The sequence below is a fragment of the Culex pipiens genome, chromosome 3 (assembly GCF_016801865.2).
Source record: "Culex pipiens pallens isolate TS chromosome 3, TS_CPP_V2, whole genome shotgun sequence".
In the NCBI taxonomy this organism is placed as follows: Eukaryota; Metazoa; Arthropoda; class Insecta; order Diptera; family Culicidae; genus Culex; species Culex pipiens.
In genome coordinates this window covers 53,785,654-53,808,567 of record NC_068939.1, presented here as the reverse complement: position 1 = coordinate 53,808,567, position 22,914 = coordinate 53,785,654, and the positions used below count along the sequence as shown (strand labels likewise).

The 22,914-nt window shown below is 34.0% G+C and overlaps 1 protein-coding gene across 2 annotated transcripts in view; it reads left to right on the top strand.

Moving 5' to 3' along the window:
• The window catches only part of LOC120430654 (protein windpipe), a 62,228-nt gene that overhangs the window by 21,088 nt on the left and 18,226 nt on the right, over positions 1 to 22,914 (top strand). Inside the window, exon 2 of one of the 2 annotated variants that reach the window (XM_052709344.1) lies at positions 10,429 to 10,533. The exons of the other annotated variant lie outside the window; for it this stretch is intronic. The gene's annotated coding sequence lies outside the window, so the exon portion shown is untranslated. The remainder of the gene's footprint in view (positions 1 to 10,428; positions 10,534 to 22,914) is intronic. 2 annotated transcript variants of the gene reach the window in all.

The window sequence follows — 22,914 nt, the reverse complement described above, 5'->3', positions numbered from 1 at the left end:
CTTTTAATTAAATTTTTAAGTATTACACACATTTTTCCCATATTTCAAACCTTAATTCCCAAAGGCTTGAGATAAATGGGGAATTTTTATGTAAATTCCCTCTTTTCTCGAGTTTGAGAGTTAAGGTGTTAACATGAAAATTATTCCACTGAAACTCAAAAATGATTGTATGAAATTTCTAATTTATGAAACCATGTTTTTGCTACTTGTTCAAAATTGTTAAAAGAGTTTGGATATGGGATCCGTTTCTATTAAGAAATCATTTTACAGAAAAAAACAAGTGGGACAATAAATCGATGTGGAGAAGCAATACCATGTGCCATAGAAAGCATTTTGCATTATTTGTAAGTCCATGCAAAGCTTAATACAATTTTGGTATTTGTCTATACAAAATTCAAATATTTAATAATCTGTATCTTAAAAAAATGTGATCAGTTTGGTGTTTTCACAGAACAAATAGCTTAACCCATTTTTTTAAATTGAATTTTCACACAAATTATTGCGTAAAATAACCATAAATTTAAAAAAATATTGGATATGTTTTCGAAAAAAACGCATCGTTTGATTTTTTATTAAAGTTATTCAGAATTAATCTTACCGTATTGTCTATTTTTCGATAATATCCTTATTTTTTTGAAAAAGTGGAAAAAATCTAAAAAAAATTGTGATTTTATTATTAGATTTTATGATAAAAAAAAGCATTGTAGAGCCTATTACAAATGTTAGGGATAACTTGAAAATATTGTTTTATTATAGGAAATTTTCTTTTACGTATGAAAAAAATCCGGGGTGGTCAAGCTTGGTCATTACTCCAACAGATAAATAAGCTTTGTTTTTAATTTAAAAAAACGTGCCACCAAAACGTGCAAAGAAAGGATTTTCAGAAGCTATAACTTGAAAAAAGTGCACTATATCAAATTTTATTCCAATTATTGCAATTATTGCAAATTTGATTTTCATCCAAAAATATTAAAAAATCTACTTTTTCCACGTTTTACAAAAAATATATTTTTTCCCTAAAACTAGCAACACTTTCAAATGAATATTGGCCCATCCGTGCTACAGCTCAAAATATGCCGTTTTTGTCATCCAAACAATATTTAAAAATATCAGATTTTTCTAGAAAGAATATTTTGCGCTGTTCAACGTTTTGTATAAAAAGTTGAATTAAAAATTGGATTTTTTTTAAATTACAACATGTTGTTCTGAAAAGTCCTAAGCAATATCAACAACTCCTCACCCAAAGACACCAAATTGATTTGAAAAATCGTTCTCAAGGTACAGATTTTTGAATATTATAATGGCCTTTTGGAATGAGCAGCTTCAAAAATTTCATGGAGACTTAATTGGACGAACTAATGATGCAAAATGTCTTCTTTGGTCATAGACAAGATTCACACAAAATTTCATGGAAATAAAAAAACAAAAAAATAATTTTCTAAAAATGTTTATTTTGGGAGAATGGCTCAAAAATATTTTTAATTTTTGTTAACTATTAGCTTGTTGAAGTGTTTTGAACATTAAATACAGTGGGATATGAAATTTTCATATTTACCCTGTAATAACAGTGTAAACCACTTAAGTAGCAATCTTTCCACAGTTCATGTCACTAAAAAAATGTGCACAACAGCTCGACGCGATTGCCATCACACCCGATGACGTTTTGCCGAGCCCCTCAAACCGCCGTGACAGCAGAAACCCCCCGCAGTTAGGAGGGGGTGAGCTAATGCAGACCTCCTCGAACGATTATGCTCGCACCTAAAGATCCCGCTAATAACAACTGTGTTGACCAACTCGCGGTGCGAAATTATGATTGCCGCTGCTCGGTGTTGTGATCACCTGACTCGACCACGATGCAACTTCCCCTTCAAGGTGACGAGCGAAGAACTGGCCGCGGCGACCACTTTCAACAATCACTCGCGCGCGGACGGGCTCGTTCTACACAAAGTGCAATTATGCCAAGTGCAATTTGTGCTGCAGATAGGATTGCAGCCCGGCCCGGACAGAACTAGAACTTGGGCCAATTGTCGGTAGCTGACAACACGTGAGGTGATTTAACCCTTGATTGTTTCTTTGAGCTTTTTTCTAGAAGTATCGGATTTTCAGCGTTTTTTTCTAATAGCTTCTTTTGAACCCTTAAAAGTTTTTAATTGACCTCTCCACAAACTGGAAGGATAAGGGTTAAAACCTCGTACTTTTTTACGGCTACTGCCGCGTAGCCTCAAGTTGGTTACAGGCTAGAAAGTAAGAGTGGTACGAACCGATACCAGAACATAGACAGCACTCAGTGGAAAGGAAGTTGCAACACGTGTGGATAATGAGATCATAGGCTTGCACGCTTTCGGCTTGTCGGAAGCCCGAGCAGAGTAGAGAGGGAGTGAATACGAACAAAAAATCGGACATCAGAATGTTTGCCAATAGGCTGGATTGTGGCCAACCTGCAGCCAGCAAGAATGTAATTAGCAAGGTTATTAGTTCCACAAGGGTACCGCAGTGGCGTTAGATTGCGAAAAGTGTACCGCGACGAAACGGGTGCTTCTTTGTTGCAAGTAGACTGATGAGTAATTTAGACAAAACGTTTAAAAATTTTATCATGGTATTTGAAGAAGTAACTCGGAGGAAAAGTCACTTACATTTCATTTTTGCTGCACCACGATTTGAATGTATACATTGAATGTTTTGAGCCATGAAGTATGAATTGATCATTAGTTCCACTTTTTACTAATCACTAATTAGCTCTGAGCTCGAATTATCAAAGGATGTCACGAATCTCAAGACAATTTTGCGTTGTTTTGGTTAGACCATTTAGAACGTACATGCTAATTTTAGGATGTTACAAAAAATTAAACAAAAATTCACACTGAGAAATTTTCACTTCAATTTTTGACAAGTTTTAGACATCAATTTTTAAAGAAAAAAATGTCGAATATTAAAAAAGTTGTTTAACAATTTCAAACATAAGATAATGTTCAAAAAATTTAGAAATATTTTTTAGGAAATGTTTTGTTTTTTAACATTAACAACATGAACTAAATTTTACTAATAATTGTCGAGCTTTCTGTTTTTGAAGATTATCATGCATTCTTAGAACACTTAGAAAATCCTATTTTTATCAATGTGTATTCTTTGCAAGTATCTTATCTGAGCAACTCATTATACGATACGAGCTTCTCGAAAATCATAATTACAGAAATAAACAAAGATGGGTACTTTTTTGAGAAATTAAAAATGTCTAACCTAATCAACACACACAAAAATATTTTAACACTTTTGCAAGCTACATATTAAACATTAAAATTTCAATGCAATATGATGTAAATTTGCAACAAATTATACGTTAAAAATATTATTTTACGTGAGATTCAACCGTTTACGTCGAATCTGAAGTTTACAATAATTGACATCACATGTCTCCGGCAAAATTCTAGGTATTGATGAGGACTATTTAGGAAAAAATAGGTACAAGAAAAAATATATTTTTTTTAGATCAACTTTTTTTTACATCAACTCAATTTCCCAAAATCCATATTTCCTAGATTTTTCGAAATATTTTAGGGACGAAACCCGCAACTTTTGAGCCATGGAGAAATAAAAATCAAACCATCCACTTTCACAACCCGCGGGTCTTTTGTGGTCTCTATTGCAAGTTTCTGCTCGAACCTAGCATTCCAAAGGCTTGAATGGGGAGAGCACCCAAACCTATTTTTACTCCAAGGAACCTTCTACTCCAGGGTTCGAACTGACGACCTTTGGATTGCGAGTCCAACCGCCGCCAGCGGTTCCACCGGAGCAGGTTTGGTTTGGTGTGTTGTTTGCAGGGCTGCGGAGTCGGGTCATATTTCAATCGACTCCGACTCCGGCTTTCTGGGATTAGTCAACTCTGACTCCGACTCCGGTTCCGGCTTTCAGATCCAACCGACGCCAACTCCGACTACAACTCCGGCCCACCAACTCTAGCCGACTCCGACTCCGACTCCGACTCCAGCTTTCAAAAAATGGTTGGCTCCGACTCCGACTCCGACTCCATATATTTTTAAATATTTTAAAAATTGGTTTACTATTATTTCGAAAACATTGATAAATAGGATTATTTAAAAACTCTTTAAGTGAAAAAAAAAAACCGGAAAAAAAGTTTCTAGTTTTACAGGTTTCAGATGTTATTGAAACAGAAATAAAAAAACGCCAGTTTTGAAGGCATTTTCAGAAGAACAGTTTGGTAAGTAAATTTACTTAACCTCAAATTTTCATTAAATTGATTAAAAGCTAAAATATTAAATTTTTATTTTTTAATGATCATTGAAAGAAGGCTGGCCTTAATGATTGATTTAACATGTAAATTCAATTGGCTCACTTTTAAGTTGACATTTTTAAGAAGCACCGTTACTATCATAGTAGTATGTATTTTTAAATAATAATTTTAAACGAGACTATTTTTTAAAGCTCCATTGAAATTTTTAAAACGCAATGGACATCACGCCAAGGCTGAAGAAGATGATTAATAAAAATCAATATTTAAAAAAAAACATCGTGGTAAGGACGCTTAAGGGATCCTTTTAAAAAAAAACCGTGCCCTAGAAAATATTTTACCTCGGAGTTTTGGATTTATTTGAATTTATAACTTTTTTTTATATATTTAAAAGGAGGCGCGCGATACTTCGTGCATCTTCACCAAAAACAAAGCTTTATGAATGGTCGTGCGCCTCCATGAAAATATGAAAAACTGAAAAAATTCAAAGGATAAATATTTTCTAGGTCACGGATATTTTTTAAATCTTGAAATCCTGTCCTATCCTGAAATCTTGAGATTTGTTCAACGATAATTTGCAACAATATCAAAATAGTTTGCCTAAGGATCAACATTCTCAGACACTTTTAATTTTTTGTACAAAGTTATAAACAAATGCGCATAGTTCCAAGTAATAGATTGTTATAATCGTTGAATATTTGTTGGAAGAGTTATCCTGTCAGTGTTTTTTTTGCGTTTTCGATTTCCATAAATAGTGATTATTATTTATATTTTTTTATGTACCTCGTAAATTTTTTCCTGAACATTGATTTACTTAAAACCACCAAGACATTCACTATCAGGGTATAAGATGACTGTGTGTGTACTTTTTTTCAGAAAGAACTAGATTAAATGTTGTAAAATTTGAGTTTAAAGGGTTTATAAATATTGGCAAAAGGAGGTAATCAAAAATCAATTAAATATTTCTGACTACAAAACCAATATTGTTTTTTTTTTAGTTATGATGATACTACATACCTGGGTAAGAGCTGATTATCATTTAGTGATCTCTAAAAAAAAATGGCAACGCAGCGCATGAAACTTGAAAAAAATGAATATAGCATAATACTGAAAAATAAAAAATAAACATAATTTTTGTTGAATTTAAGATTACTCCGACTCCGACTCCAACTCCGGGTGATCCGAAATTTTCGGCTCCGACTCCGACTCCGACTCCAGCTAATAAAATTTAGCCGACTTCGGTTCTGACTCCGACTCCGACTCCGACTCCAACTCCAGGCTTCCCAAAAGGCTAGACTCCACCGACTCCGGCTCCGACTCCGACTCCGACTCCACAGCCCCTGGTAACAATATTCTGCTATAAGTTGGATTTCAGACCAGGTTCCAAAATCCGATTGCATTCCAGAAGCTTAAAACTCAGTGCTGCCAGTTGTTTTGTATATTTCGCGAGAAGGGTAAGGTAGTCTTAAATGAGACACTTTTGGTTTTAAATTTCAAAGATTTTTGGTTTGTTTTCATCAGCATGTTGTAATGAGCTTATTGTTGCATTTTCTTTCTTTTAATTTGTTCTAACATTGACCAAAATATGAGATCGATGTTAAGGCTATAGCCAGAGTTATTCAACTGTCTCATTGTAGACGCACTTGGCAGGAAAAATGAGACAGCTGGGGAACAATGAGACACTCTACGAAAATCAATTGTTTTCTAGTAAAACGTCATGTTTTCTATTGTTCTACTGTAGGTGACTTGCCTTGAACATTTTAAAGCAATTTTTCCAAGTAAAACGTATTTAAATTGTGTAAAATCCATGTATTTATACTTAACAACTTTATATTTTTTTGGTTGAATAAAACTCAATTAATATGCCAAAAATCACTTCCAATTCAAGTTTTTAAAGATTTTCATAGATTTTGAAAAGTTTAGTGAAGAAAAAACCAAAGGGTGGAACAATCAGACAGCCCTGGATTCTGGGCATATTCTTAATTTTGGTCAAACTTAATGAAAAGACATTGTAGCCAAACTCATTTCCTATTGAACGTAGAAAGAAATCTGAAGAAATATTAGTTTTAATGCTAATGGCAGCCAACGAGCAAAAAAGTAATTTTTGTCCATAATTTACTTTTACACATCAGAATCAAACATTTATGAATAACTTTGCATGGGATTGTCCCTGTGTCTCATTGATGACCTCCCCTCACTATACGTGAAAGTGATTCAAATAATTAAGAAGTTCTTTTTTCGTATGATGTTATCCTTTCGACAGTGTAGATAGCAAAAACTTATCGAAAAAAAAAGAAATCCAGAAGAAATGAAAAATAATCAAAAACCTTTTCCACTGCAATCGAATAATTTTATTGCTCAACCAAATTAATTGGCTCATTACGATATCTGGGAAACTCAAGCAAAGCCAAACGAGGGAAGCACTTTCAAACCGAAAAACAAGTGGTGCTTCTGTTTTCGTAGACTTCTTTCCCCAGGTTTTTTTTCTTTTGCACTGCTTACCCAAATGAACAAGTGCGAAAAATAAACAACGAAATATATTTAAATTTTCCTCGACTTCGTTTGCCTCCTGGTGGCCTGTCAATGGAAGTGCCATCTTATGCAAGCATGACGGCGCAACGCAGAGGTAAGTGGAAAAACAGAACTTGGCCTCGATTTTCTTTTCGTTCAACGCGGAAAACGCGTCGTGACCGTGAACCATCGCGCGGGTTTTTCTCGTCTGACGGAATTGGACAAACATCTGTCAGCAGCGGTTTGTTCGTACAAGGTCGAGCTTCTTGTGGTTTGAGAATTTTGCAGAAATATACAGGTAGAATTCCATCAATCCTGCAAGCAGCTCTATCCGGCTAGCAGCTCTATCGTGTGGTCAACCCGTCACACGGTTGCAATCCGATCTCGTAACCATGCTGCAGCAGAGCAGTTCTCTAGGATTTCGGTCATTCGATTTTTTTTGTATTTTTTAATCCGACTGAAACTTTTTTGGTGCCTTCGGTATGCCCAAAGAAGCCATTTTGCATCATTAGTTTGTCCATATAATTTTCCATACAAATTCGGCAGCTGTTCATACAAAAATGATGTATGAAAATTCAAAAATCAGTATCTTTTGAAGGAATTTTTTGATCGATTTGGTGTCTTCGGCAAAGTTGTAGGTATGGATACGGACTACACTGGAAAAAAATAATACACGGTAAAAAAAATTTGGTGATTTTTTTATTTAACTTTTTATCACTAAAACTTGATTTACAAAAAAACACTATTTTTAATTTTTTTTATTTTTTGATATGTTTTAGAAGGCATAAAATGCCAACTTTTCAGAAATTTCCAGGTTGTGCAAAAAATCACTGACCGAGTTATGAATTTTTTAATCAATACTGATTTTTTCAAAAAATCGAAATTTTGGTCGTAAAAATTTTTCAACTTCATTTTTCGATGTAAAATCAAATTTGCAATCAAAAAGTACTTTACTAAAATTTTGATAAAGTGCACCGTTTTCAAGTTATAGCCATATTTAAGTGACTTTTTTGAAAATAGTCGCAGTTTTTCATTTTTTTAAATTAGTGCACATGTTTGCCCAGTTTTGAAAAAAATATTTTTGAAAAGCTGAGAAAATTCTCTATATTTTGCTTATTTGGACTTTGTTGATACGACCTTTAGTTGCTGAGATATTGCAATGCAAAGGTTTAAAAACAGGAAAATTGATGTTTTCTAAGTTTCACCCAAACAACCCACCATTTTCTATCGTCAATATCTCAGCAACTAATGGTCCGATTTTCAATGTTAATATATGAAACAATTGTGAAATTTTCCGATCTTTTCGAAAAAAATATTTTTGGAATTTTCAAATCAAGACTAACATTTCACAAAGGCCAAACATTCAATATTACGCCCTTTTAAAATGTTTGTCTTGATTTGAAAATTCCAAAAATATTTTTTTCGAAAAGATCGGAAAATTTCACAATTGTTTCATATATTAACATTGAAAATCGGACCATTAGTTGCTGAGATATTGACGATAGAAAATGGTGGGTTGTTTGGGTGAAACTTAGAAAACATCAATTTTCCTGTTTTTAAACCTTTGCATTGCAATATCTCAGCAACTAAAGGTCGTATCAACATAGTCCGAATAAGCAAAATATAGAGAATTTTCTCAGCTTTTCAAAAATATTTTTTTCAAAACTGGGCAAACATGTGCACTAATTTAAAAAAATGAAAAACTGCGACTATTTTCAAAAAAGTCACTTAAATATGGCTATAACTTGAAAACGGTGCACTTTATCAAAATTTTAGTAAAGTACTTTTTGATTGCAAATTTGATTTTACATCAAAAAATGAAGTTGAAAAATTTTTACGACCAAAATTTCGATTTTTTGAAAAAATCAGTATTGATTAAAAAATTCATAACTCGGTCAGTGATTTTTTGCACAACCTGGAAATTTCTGAAAAGTTGGCATTTTATGTCTTCTAAAACATATCAAAAAATAAAAAAAATTAAAAATAGTGTTTTTTTGTAAATCAAGTTTTAGTGATAAAAAGTTAAATAAAAAAATCACCAAATTTTTTTTACCGTGTATTATTTTTTCCAGTGTAGTCCGTATCCATACCTACAACTTTGCCGAAGACACCAAATCGATCAAAAAATTCCTTCAAAAGATACAGATTTTTGAATTTTCATACATCATTTTTGTATGGACAGCTGCCGAATTTGTATGGAAAATTATATGGACAAACTAATGATGCAAAATGGCTTCTTTGGGCATACCGAAGGCACCAAAAAAGTTTCAGCCGGATTAAAAAATACAAAAATTAAAATTGAAGAAAAAAGACCGATTTCGTAGAGAATTGCTCAGCAGCAGCGGTGTTCAGTTTCGTCCGGATCGTCTAAATTGCTAATAGCCATAATTAGCTGTCATGGTTTACCGCGCGCGCGGTTGTCATCCTAGAGCTCGGACGTCTCCTCGGTCGTCACTGTTTGTAGCCGTTTTTGTTTGTTTGCTTGGAAGTGGAGGTTGGGTAACCAGACGTCACATCGGAAGTTTTTCCCGACCACTCGAAGCTAGGCGCCTGAGATGTTCATTATGAACCCACCTTGAGATCACATTTCACACCCATTCATTAGGGGTGATGATGAGAGGAGCGGTGGCTGATGCTGGGAAGCTGAAAAACCCCTTATTCTGGAACAATAGAGCTCGTTCTGGGTAGTTAGAGCTACTACACCTGTACTAATTAGACGCTCTACAAAACGCTTAACCACACGCGGATGAGCTTCAATGTCAGCCTCGGCGACGATTCCTTCAATATCTTATCAGCTGACTAAGCTGGCTAGTATTTTGCTGTACATTATTAGTAGATTTTTGTTTCCAAAAGATAAAACCCGCCACAAATCTGCTCGGGAAAGACAAGCTGAGCTTGTGCATTTACCCAAAATATATCCCGTCGATTACAAACCTCAGCCAAGGTGTTTGCGTAATAACACCCCGCCAAAATATGACGTTCACAGTCAAAGTACGTTGACAATGCTGCGGCGCGAAAGATAAGCCTGAAATCGATAAGCCAAATGGACGTCCAAAACGGGTGACCTTGAGTATTCCTCAACGCGCGACGAGGTGTTTGGCCCACCTGAAATCCGATACGCCTGGACACCGGAAGTCGCGACTCGGACTCAGTGTGGTCGCCAAGGTGAAAACGTCAGCTGTTTGGAGGATTTTGATTTAATATCTAAGAAAAGCTTATGAACTCCTTAAGTATCAACAAGGTTCAGGACACCGATAGCTACAAGTATAACAGATCAACTCGTAAATAGTACCTCTCGATTAAATCTCCAATGTACTACCCTTCAGGGCAAGAAAGTAAATTGAATCCAACCCGCTCAACGATGTCCAACAACTCAATAAATTTAGTGTGGCCCGGAAAGCATGTCCAGCGTGGTACTCACCATGCACACCTGGTACCTTGTGTCTGGAACCTTAGCGTGGGCGTTCCGCCCGCGATTTCCGACTTGACTTATCGTCCTGCCAATAGCTGCAATCAAGGCCTTTTTCGTTGCAAATTTGTTGCAAATCTCCCTTCCGCGCAAATCCCATTAGTGGCAATAAAAATGATTTAATTAGGCCCAAGCTCAACTCCAAACTAGTTTAAAATCTCTTGTTTTACCACCTTTCTTTCTGTCTAATTTGCGCACACAGGTCGTCGTCCCTGGAGGCAGGAGCAGGTCGGGGGCCGTTGATGCACGTGGCGGCGCCGCGAGGTCCTCTTTCACCTGTGGCGGCGGCGGCGGCGGCAATTTGAAGGTAAGAAAATCCAAAACGCGTCGTAACGGGCACTTTCTAAAACAAATACAGCATCGCGCGAGCGCTAGATGTGGCATGAGTTGTAAATTATATTTTCACCGGTCAGTTTATGCGAGGTGTGCACTCTGGCTGAGGTCTGCTGGTCAGCAGATGTTCGGAGTGCAGTATCAGGTTATCCAGAGGTGGTCAATAAAAAAATATCTTAAAAGGGTACACAGCAACCAAGGAAGTTGTTGTTTTCTTATTCTAAAACTGTTGAACTAACTGCCCCAATCCTGAAATAATTTATTTATAAAAAATTACAAATTTTGTTGCAAATCTTTATGGAAATAGTAGTTTAGGGGATGAATAAAAAAATATATCGATAGTTCCCGTAGTTTTGAAGATACTAAAATGTCTGTAACGTTAATCTAGGTGCAAAAGCTTCGGTTGATGTGCACCGTTAAATCAATGTTAGGGGAATCGATTAGAACTTATAATGCTTTATTTTAAAATTTATCTGGAACCGCTGATTTTTTATCAATTTTTCGTTCTTATAATACAGCAAAATTTTAACTTTAGAAAGATTATTTGTTAGTCGGACATTTGAAGTACCTTTATATCAGTATTTGTAGAAACTAAGAGGTAATTTTAATCCCTTCTCACGAATCCGAGGTCCATTTTTCGATAATTCGTGACGGAAGAGCGAAAAATACGTGTTTAAAAATAATTTGCAGCCCGAAATGGTGTAATTTGGAATTTTGGTATCCAAGAAACTTTTATGTCAAATCGGGTGCTCGATTTGATACATACTCAAATTCCGGAAAAATGTATCTTTCATCGAAAAAATACAAAAATATTTTCTCTAATCTTTGCCATTTTCGTAACTAAACTGAAAAAAATTGGGACAATTTAATCTTCTTACCAAAGCTTTTAAGAATTGAGGGTATTTTTTCACTAAAAACAAAAATTATCATTTTAAAATTTCAGTTTTTTTTGCAGGGTTTGAGATTGTCCACGCTTCTTACAAAAACGAGAGTAGGGAGGGGGGTTAGAATAAATACAAATCTACGTGGTTTATGGATGGTTTTTTATGTTTTTTTTTCATTTTTTCAAACAAATATGATAGGCGTCATCCATAAAGTACGTACGCTCTTAGGGGGGTAGGGGGGGTTACCGTAGGTGTGACAAGATGTGACGATGGGGGGAGGGGGGGTTTGCGGGACTGTGACGTCACACTAGGTTTTTTTATGATTGCATAATATTTATTCGAAATGTACACAATTAAATTTAATCCTCTTTTCTAAAATTGTTTGCATACTTTTATTCAGAACTATCACATTACAATTTATTATATAGTCTATTTTGTTTTATTCAGCTGGAACTTCAATATTTTACATATTTTAGCTCGATAAAAATAAATGCTTTGATAGCAGGGTGTTCATAAGAAAACTGCTATAAATGGTTTGAACATATTAATACTTGAATCTTATACCAGGGCTTCTATTTTTTAAAAGATACAAAACTGTTTTTATATCGCAATGTTTGTTCTAACAATTAGACAAATTATTTTTTTTCCTGTTAAAATTGGCAAAAATATCAAAATTTTGAGAGTTTAAAGAAATAAAAACTATAAAAAACATCATATAAAAGGCGAGGGGTGGTCTGGCATAATGTGACGTACTTTAAGAGGGGGGGGGGGAGGTTCAACTTTGTGTGACAAAGTGTGACATAGGGGGGAGGGGGAGTTAATTTTTGCCGATTTTTGCGTGACATACTTTATGGATGACGCCATAATGTCGATTCTACATAAAAAATAATTATTAGTTGCATATAACTTGAAATTGGTGAAATTTGATATTGAAAAATGTTGCCAATCGAAGCAAGTATTTTACAAATCAAAGTTATTATTGGAAAAAAAAAATTTGGAAAAGTAACAAAATTTCACTCCGATCAATAAATTAAAAAAATATGTTTTGATTTCAATTTTAAATGGAATCAAAAAATAATTTTGTGAATTTTCGATAAAATGCACCGGTTTTAAGTCAATGAAATTTTCGAGTTGAAATTTTCTGAAAAAATGTCCTGTTTTATTATTTTTATTAAGTATCATCTTCGTTCATTTCTAGAAATAAAAATTTATTTGAATAGATTATCCAACTTTTGATTACTGACACATGTAAAGAATTTGAATTACGAAAAGTTTGTTTTTCAAACGCTATCCATTCGGCCTTCAATTTTCAATCGATGATATTTTGGAAACTATTGATATTACGTCTAAAAGTGAAACTCGCTTGAAATTTTCAAAAACATTTGAAAAACATAACGTCATGATTCGAAATCCGGACACTTAGTAGCATATCATTTTTGTTATAGCTGGCAAAAAATCATGTAATAAGTTGGAAATGTAGAAATATCATCAGGATTTAGTATAAACAGTCAATTTTAAGAGAATGCATGCAAAATATGTCTTTTCTAACAATTTTTCATCAGAATTTGAAAATTAAAATGACTTGTTGTGCTTCGAATCCCGGACACTGTTAAAAGCTGATTCGAAATCCGGACACTTTTGCTTCGAATTCCGGACACTCGTTTTTGTCAATGAATCGCACAAATTTGGACTGAAATGTTAGTGAATGGCATTCTTCAGGTCTCAAATAAGCTGTTAACATCGAAACAATTGATATTTTATATAAAAATTTGCTAGAATTTAAGGAAATCAAAACCATAAATTTCTGCTTTGCCTTTCCGGTGCTTCGAACGCCTATGAAATATTTCACGTGAAATATTACGCATTTTTGGTAAACTTATAATTTTATTGTATTTAATTGTTTTGGCATTAAATACAGCGTTCAAACAAACTTTAACTGAAAGTTGGTGTTGGAATTCATCAAATAACACAGATTTGACATTCATAATGCGAACTTATATCCAAATAATTGATAAAACAAGATGAAGTGTCCGGGTTTCGAAGCGTCCGGGAATTCGAATCATGACGTTACTTTAGATTTTCAAAATCATGACTTACTTCTTGCAAGGGCCAACTAATTCTATAAGGTCCTTTTGAAGTTTTAGTCCTGATTTAAAAAATAATAAAATTTTTTTTTTCAAAAGGTTGAATGAAAATCCTGATTTTTCGTGTTAATTCTCATAACTCAGCAACTTAAAAATTGGTGCAAGAATTTCAAAAAAACAAAACTGTTGTCTATCTTTTCTTAATAGTAATTTCAGTTATTTGTTTTTGCTCCTTGATTATTTGAGGAAATTTTAAGGGAGGGGGACAAACCCTTGAAATAAAATTTGCAATAAAATGCCTTATAACTTGACGAAATACTTAAAGTCCGTTATACCCTGTAACTCTAAATTGGCACTTTTTGTCTACCTAAATATATACAAAATGATCCAAAAGTTGAAGGAGGTAAATTTGACAAAATCGAGTTATTGTGATAAAAAATTAATTTCAAACATGACTTTATTTTTCCGCGAAACTTTTTTTCAGAATAGTACTAATCATAACTTACAACATTGCCGAAGGCACCAAATCGATCAGAAAATCCCTTAAGGTGAAAAAATTTGATCATTGCTTTAAAATTCTGTGTATTTAGTCCAATTTTACGAATTTTTGCATCAAAATTAATTCACATTTGTCGGATGTACCCTTTTTGAAGGCCTTGAAAGAATTTTTGATAGAAATGAAATAAGTATTGAAATTTATATAATTTCATGAAACAATCATTGACTTCCCAACTGACAATCATTGATTAATGATGATTTTCATAACTTAACATGGAATAGGAAAATTGTTACCAAATAGTATCAACACGTGCAGGGTACTGTTCAAAACAACTTCTAGAAGGAATTTTGTGAACATATTGCAAATGAAGCAAAATTTGGAGCTTTTTTGAGCACTTAAAAAACATTTTTGGAAATATCTGGCAGTTGACAAATGAAAAAAATGTCAATTGTTTATACAACATATTTTTCCAAAGTTATAGTATCCCTTTTTTGATTTAAACCTGCATCTGGGCCGTGAAAAATCAAGAATAAAAAACCCTCAATCTTATAAAACCCCTAAATTTGAACACTCCTGCTTCAAATCCCCAACTGAAAACTTCCCGTTCGAGGAAGTGACGAGTCAATCTCGTCGAGTTGTTAATTGATTGCAAAGTGCTGAACGTGGCCGTGGCGTGAGTGCATGTGAATGTGTCTTATGGACGGACTAGATTTACTTCCACTTGGCACGAGACGGGGGGCCATTCCAGACGGTTGGTGGTTTATTGGATGCAATTCCTCGTGCAGTTTAATGCAAACTGTGAACTAACGGCTCAGACGGTGGCATGATGTTTTCATTACAACTTTATTGGGTGAAAGGACGTGATTCAGTCTCCCATGAAGTGGGGGGTAGTGACGATGATGTGACTGGGAAATGGAAAGTTTGTTGAAAATGTTATTTCTGTTGAATTTGAAATAAAAGAAATTTTCAAAAAATATTAGAAAAAATCTTGTCAACTAGAAAAGTCAAACCTTGCGGCTGGCGCATAACAAGCCCACCTAACTAGTTGGTAATTAAGCACTCCGCAAAGGCAATTCTGCGCCGTCGGCAGCATCTTTCTCCCACACTAGTTTTGCTTTCGCGCTAAATGGTTGTGCGCGCCCCGCTAAACGCAGTTAAAAACAATTTAAATTAAATCATTTAAACTAAAACAGATTTGCGGCCGGCACAGTCGTGGGGGTCATACAAAGCGTGCATTCAGCCGTTGGGATCTCCAAGCTTAGTCAGCTCAAGTTGAAAGTGTTTCTTTATATGCTTTATTCAAATAATTTCCTAGAGTGGAAATTTAAAGTTTTTTTCTTTCTTGGTTTAAAAAAGTATTTGCTTTGTATCAATCTGTTTTGCGCTGCGTCAAATATATTTAAAAACAAGAAACAAGAAACAAGAAACAAGAAACAAGAAACAAGAAACAAGAAACAAGAAACAAGAAACAAGAAACAAGAAACAAGAAACAAGAAACAAGAAACAAGAAACAAGAAACAAGAAACAAGAAACAAGAAACAAGAAACAAGAAACAAGAAACAAGAAACAAGAAACAAGAAACAAGAAACAAGAAACAAGAAACAAGAAACAAGAAACAAGAAACAAGAAACAAGAAACAAGAAACAAGAAACAAGAAACAAGAAACAAGAAACAAGAAACAAGAAACAAGAAACAAGAAACAAGAAACAAGAAACAAGAAACAAGAAACAAGAAACAAGAAACAAGAAACAAGAAACAAGAAACAAGAAACAAGAAACAAGAAACAAGAAACAAGAAACAAGAAACAAGAAACAAGAAACAAGAAACAAGAAACAAGAAACAAGAAACAAGAAACAAGAAACAAGAAACAAGAAACAAGAAACAAGAAACAAGAAACAAGAAACAAGAAACAAGAAACAAGAAACAAGAAACAAGAAACAAGAAACAAGAAACAAGAAACAAGAAACAAGAAACAAGAAACAAGAAACAAGAAACAAGAAACAAGAAACAAGAAACAAGAAACAAGAAACAAGAAACAAGAAAAAATTAACGAATCCTGAACAAATTTCTTTTAAATTAAACTATCATAACCTGCCCTAATCTACGTTAATACACAAGCAATCTAGCGAAAGTGAATAACAAGTATCAATTACCTCGTTTGGTCCACAATTCAAATAAACCTAGCTCGGAATGCCTTAAGCTAAGTCCAATGCAAGAATGGCCTCTTCAAAAGCGATAAATTTATGTGTCCAATAAATCAATTTCACAAAGTGTACCGCTCTCCATGGGTTCAGCTAACCTGACCAGTTTACACTTTTAACTCTCGAGATTGGAGCGTTTACCAGGGGAAAAAGATTTCTGCTTTATGTTTTGCATTTCCCAACAATCTGCTCACTTTCAAAACGTTTTCTTGGAATTTGCTCAAAGGTGCGAAAAACAATTCCAAATTGTTTGTTTTAAAGTAAACCACAAAACAGTTTTTTGGTTCGCCAAAAACCTCCACAGAATTGCATTCAACGACTTTTTGCAGCACACGGCATGATTTGTCTTAAAATGGACTGCCGACAGTCGATCACCTCCCCGAAAATAGCCGGGTTCGTGGGTGCGTACTTTGAACCGCCTTGCATGGGTGTGAAAAATCTCGCCTCTGTCAAGTTGCATCCACAGTGAAGCTGTACAACCTTGGCGCCGCCGGTTTTTATTTTGTTCTCGGAATGGTTGCGAAGAAAGGGAAATTTTTGGGGGGGTTTTTGAGCAGGGTGGGATTTCCAAATTTGAAAATTGCAATATTGATCACATAACTTCATAACTTTTATTTAAAAAAAAATAACTACTATTCAAATACCTGCAAAATTTATTACTCCATTTGAAAGCAACCTAAACTTCAACCCTGCCTCACCCATCAATCGCTCACAGTTGGTGAACAGTCGAACGGTAAAAGTACACTGCAGAGCTGAAAATTCTTCGACCTGTCGGCGCTACCCACCACACCACCACAGTTCAGACGATCGATCGACCATTGACCAACGGCCACTGACTGAACGAAAAGCGTATGATTTGAGGAAACAGTTCAAGGTCGTCTTCAGTCGGTTGTTGGGGTGACTAACGCCAGCATCCGATAACTTTGTTTTTAACTGTGATTTATTTTATTTCAATTTTTTCAAATTTAGTTCAAAATTCTTATTTTAAAGGATTGAATTTTAAACAAATTTAATGTTTTCTAAAAGAGGAATGTAAAATCTTAAAAATGAGTGGAACACCCCTCTAGAACAGCCGCCATTCATAACTTGGACGTTTCAAGTTCAAAGCACGGTCTGCTTGTAGTGGGTGTAAACACCGCGTTATGGATTGGTATTAATCACCATCGTTACACCAGCGCTGTGAACCGCGGGAAACATTTGTTTTTCTTTGAACGTTACAAAAATGTCTAACTACAGTAGCGGAGAAAGGTTCAAACCAGACACATGCGAATTGAATAAGCTTGTTGCAGCTCAACCTGGGATTGAGTCATCGTTTGGGGGGTTTCTTACGGGTTGAGAAATTTTTCTACAAGATTTATATTTAATTTCAAATGCATCTAGATAAGCCAACGTCAATTGTTTTGAGCAAATCAAAGGGTGGACCGACCGTTGGCCTCCGTGTGGTGTCTTCAGCGACATATTTGGCCATTTTCCACTGCCACCATCGTTTTTCTTCTTCGCCGGTTGTGACTGTCGACGACTTTTCACACATTTAGTCACCTCGGAATTTCCTTTCGTTGAAGATAAACTTAGGGTGGCAAATTGACTCGAGTTATTTAGGAAATACTTAAATTAAAATTTGATTCAAAAGTTTCTTGATAGTAATAATATCTGGCTAGATTTGGAGTAATAAAAAAACCGATGGAGTAAACTTCGAGATTAAAAATTCTGTAACATTACAAAATTGCATTTGCGAGCGTGTCATACAAAATGGATATGTGAATTTTTCGAAAATCTGTATTTTTGGAAGGAGTTTTCTGATCTGATTTCTAATCATTTTGTTTTCTTCGGCAATTATTAGGACTGTTCATAAAAAAAATGGTTCATGGTATTTTTAATGCAAATGATTTTAATGGTTGATTGCCTATTCAATTGCCAAATGTATTTTCTCAATATATCGTTGCCGCCATTTTTGCCGTCACCTTGGATTTAAAAATTCTAAATCGCTTTAGAGTAGTTTAGCGATCATGCTTCGACAATCAAAAAAAGACAAGAAAAATATCTTGATTCGATAATCCGACCTAAAACATATTGATAGCAAAGTTTTCTGAATATATTTTTAAAAAGCTGCGGAAAAGTACTGTTATATTCTATAAATATTTTTTCTTGAAAAGATCAGATAATTTTTCATGAGCTTTGAATTAACATATTTTTGATTTTCTGCAAAAATCAATATACTTCGAAACAAATCCTGGAAACCCGAATCGATAAGAAATTATCTTCAAAAGATATGAATTTTGTGTGCAGTCTTGTTGTTCTAAATCAGTTCTTATTGGGATTTGAGGAATTGTTGACTAAGGCCGATGCAAATATTTTTTAAAGTTTTTGTCCCTTGGTCGAGAGGAGGCAAAAATTAAAAAAAAAAAATTAAACAACATGCCATAGTTTCAACATTTGAATGATTTGTTTTGAATGCATTTTATACTGGTCCAGTTTTTTGCAATCAACAGTATAAAAAAATTTAAGGTCCAACGAAAACTAAATTTTCAGCAATGACTTTTTTTCCGATACTGTACATGAGCAATTCTCTGAGATTTCGGTCATTCGATTTTTTCTGTATTTTTCAATCCGGCTGATACTGTTTTGGTGTCTTCTGTATGCCCAAAGAAGCCATTTTGCATCATTAGATGGTCCATGTAATTTTCCATACAAATTTGGCAGCTGTCCATACAAAAATGATTTGTGAAAATTCAAAAATCTGTATCTTTTGAAGGAATTTTTTGATCGATTTGGTGTCTTCGGCAAAGTTGTAAATATGGATATGGACTACACTAAAAAAAAATTATACGCGGTAAAAATTTTTTGGTGATTTTTAATTTCGCTTTTTGTCACTAAAACTTGATATGAAAAAAAAAACACTATTTTTATTTTTTTTTAATTTTTTGATATGTTTTAGAGGACATCAAATGCCAATTTTTCAGAAATTTTCAGAATGGGTAAAAAATCTTTGACTGAGTTATGATTTTTTTAATCAATAATTTTTTTTTTCAAAAATCGAAATATTTGTCGCAAAAAATTTTCATTTTCATTTTTTTGATGTAAAATTGAATTTGCAATAAAAAAGGACTGGAGTGAAATTTTGATAAAGTGCACCGTTTTTAAGTTATAGTCATTTTTTGGTAACTTTTTTCAAAATAGTCGCAGTTGGGCAGGCCAAGTGCGAATGATGCTGATGATACCTCTTCAGTTGACGCTCAGGCGAGGAACATCCTGGAAGGAGCGTCACTGACTACGTCCGTAGTCCTGTTAGATCATTCTTGATCAAGACAGTATAGCTCTGGATCCTTGCAAGTGTCCTATTTTCTTACCTCCACGTTGGCTTGGTTTTCATGATGACCTAGCTGGTGGCCTGTGGAAACGGATCGTAAACCTTTGACCAAAGTCAAAGTCGAGACGGCTAAAAGAAAGGGGCGCGACAATGTGGGAAAGGGAAGTAATTTGTGATTGTAGACGGTATTGTTTTGATTCGCAGTATGTTGAGTCAACTGCTGTGGATGTACCTGAAACATCGCACAACGGGGTTTCTCTTCTCTTCATTCTCAGCTACCACCTATCTTCTGTTTATTTTGTTTCACTGATTTTCTAACGCGGCTTCTGTTTACTATCCTCCATTTGATTTCGATTTTACTCATTTGATTCTCTTATTTCTCAACGCTTTTTCACTCTATTTTACCAATTGATGCTGCTGTAACATACTTTCTGCTTTCCCTTAATTTGGCAGCGATGTCAATTTTGTTATCATCTGCCTTTTCTTTATTTATCTATTTGAATAATTTTTCATTTGCCCTATAAATTGCCCTCAATACAATCTAAGCTTGTTTGTTACCTCTATTTATTAATTATTGTTAATTTATTTATCTACTTCATAAATTACTATCTTTCTTTTACTATTGATTCTTCAAATAGTATATTTCTTTCACTGTCCATTGTTTTCAATCTTCACCCTTTTCTTCAAACAAATGAGGTTCGAGCCCTTACTCAATTTTTGGAGTGATCAAAGAATTAACACAAATATTACTATTGTACTTTTGAAAAACTTTTATAAAATGCTTAGGACCAAAAGTTGTAACAAAACACCGCGACAAAAGAAATAGCAACATAAAAACACGACTCAACACTAGGAAAGATTTCAGGAGAAAACAAAACACAGTAAATAACAATAAGTTTTTGAATTCAAACTAAAAATAAAACAGTTTTTGCTTTAATGAAAGTTGATAGGCACACTATAAATGGTTAGGCGCTTATACTTACATCAAACCCTACGTAATGTACCACCCCCGGCCGAGTTAAAATGCGTAACCGGAAAAGAAGGTGTGCATGCCTGGCACGAACACTCAAAGCGTGTTCTAGCGTGCTGCTCGTACTGACTCAGAGCAAGGGTGAGATGTAGGTGTAAGGGCAGTGTGTGTTCGTCGGGAACCTAGTGCATAAGATCGGTCAAGGCCCGTTCTTACACTGAAAATTGCGAATTGCGAATTTTTTCAAAATAGTCGCAGTTATTGATTTAAAAAAAAAAATGCCCATGTTTGCCCATTTTTGAAAAACATATTTTTGAAGAACTGAGAAAATTCTTTATTTTTGGCTTTTTCGGACTTTGTTGATACGACCTTTAGTTGCTGAGATATTGCCATGCAAAGGGTTAAAAATAGAGGTGGGCAAAACCGCTCACACATTGGACTTTTATAAATTATTTGATAAAACAAATTAAAACTGAAAACGAGAAGATGCCCTTGGAAATCATAAGTCTTGGTGGTCTCTTTGTCAAGATTTCTACTCGAACCTAAACATTCGAGTAATTGAATGGCATCCAAACTTAAATCTAGGATGCTGGAAAAATTGTTTTAATTGCGTTTATTTCTGCAAGAATTAAACTAATGGTGATGTGTTATTTGAAGAAAATATTTTGTGAACTCTTTTCTAAATTCTGATTTAATCGTTAAATAAACGCTTAAGTTTAATCGGACAAAAGGATTTTTTTTTTCAAAAATCTCTAAACTATTAAGTAGATTTTTGGTAATATTTTACAAATAATGCAATTTGTATTCTGGTAATACTTTAGTGTACAATCAGTTGTACAATGATTTTTTTTTTTCATTTTGTTTAGACAATCATTAACTTTTGAGATAAATTTTTATTAGCATTGAAATATTTGAAATTGCATTTTCAATTCTCAAAAACAAATTTAAAACTATTTTTTTTAATTCAATAAATTATATTTATAGCATAAATCATGCCATCTTGAAACGGTTCTTTCAAAAGACCGAAGTTTAAAAAGAACCGCGGTTCTTTTTTCCTGAGCCACGGTTCGTTCGCTCTTTTTAGTGAACTGGCTCTTTGAGCGGCTCGCTCTTTTTTTGCCCACCTCTAGTTAATAACAAGAAAATTGGTGTTTTTTAAGTCTTACCCAAAAAACCCACCATTTTCTTATACCGATATCTCAGCAACTAATGGTCAGATTTCAATGTTAAAATATAACATTCGGGTTTTTTTCAGCTTTTCGAAAAACAATATTTTTAGATTTTTTGAATCAAGACTAACATTTGAAAAGGGCGTCATATTGAATGTTTGGCCTTTTTGAAATGTCAGTCATGATTCAAAATTTTTGAAAATATTTTTTTTAGGTACTTTTTGATTGCTTATTCAATTTTACATAAAAATTACGTAAAATTTTGGTTGTATGAAATTTATTTTTTTTTCAAAAATCAATGTAATTTTCAAAAGTTGCGGATAATCTCAAAATTCAAAAAATATGTATTTTGGCAAATTGAGTTTTTGTAAAAAAAAGTTAATAAAAAAATCGGCATTTTTTCCCGTGTACCTTTTTTTTCTCAATATTTCTCAACAATACCTACAACTTTGCCGAAGACACCAAATTGATCAGAAAATTCACTCAAAAGTTACAGTACCATTTTTGTATGGACAGCTGCCAAAATTGTATGGAGACTTGTATGGGTGAACCAATAACACAAAATAGCTTATTTGGTCATAGAGAAGGCCCCCACAAAGTTTGAGCCAAATAAAAAAATACAAAAAATTAAAATGTTCGAAATCGGCCGATTTCGTAGAGAATTGCTCAAATGATCTTTTTGTTTTTGTTTAGGCCGTTGCAAATATTTTTCAAAGTTGAGGTCGCCCTGCTAAATTTGTCCGAAAAATCAAGGAGCAAAAAAATATTGTTTGATAAAACTTCAAAACTTTAATAAATATAGAAGTTTAATCAACTGAAAACAATTTAAAATGCATTTTTCTGCATTGATAATCATATTAAGCATGTTTTGGCTGGATTAAAAATATTTTTAATTTTTATGAAATTCCAACGCACAGCACCGCAAAAACTTTTTTTTCGCAGGAAAATAAAATTTTCGTCAATTACCTAAGTATTGACGAAAATTTTATTTTCCTGCGAAAAAAAAGTTTTTTTTATATAAACTAATGATTGCAAATCAACTGGACAGGTGTATAATGTATTTTAAAACATTTTTTTCATTTAAGTAATGAAACCATGGCTCGTGAATTCAATTTTAAAACTTTTTTTATTTTTATACCCCCCCCCTCGACTTTGATCAGTGGCGATGGACATAAAAATTATTTGCAAAATTAGTATTATTGTCAAACTACAAACGAGTGGTCACCCTGCCATCCACCATG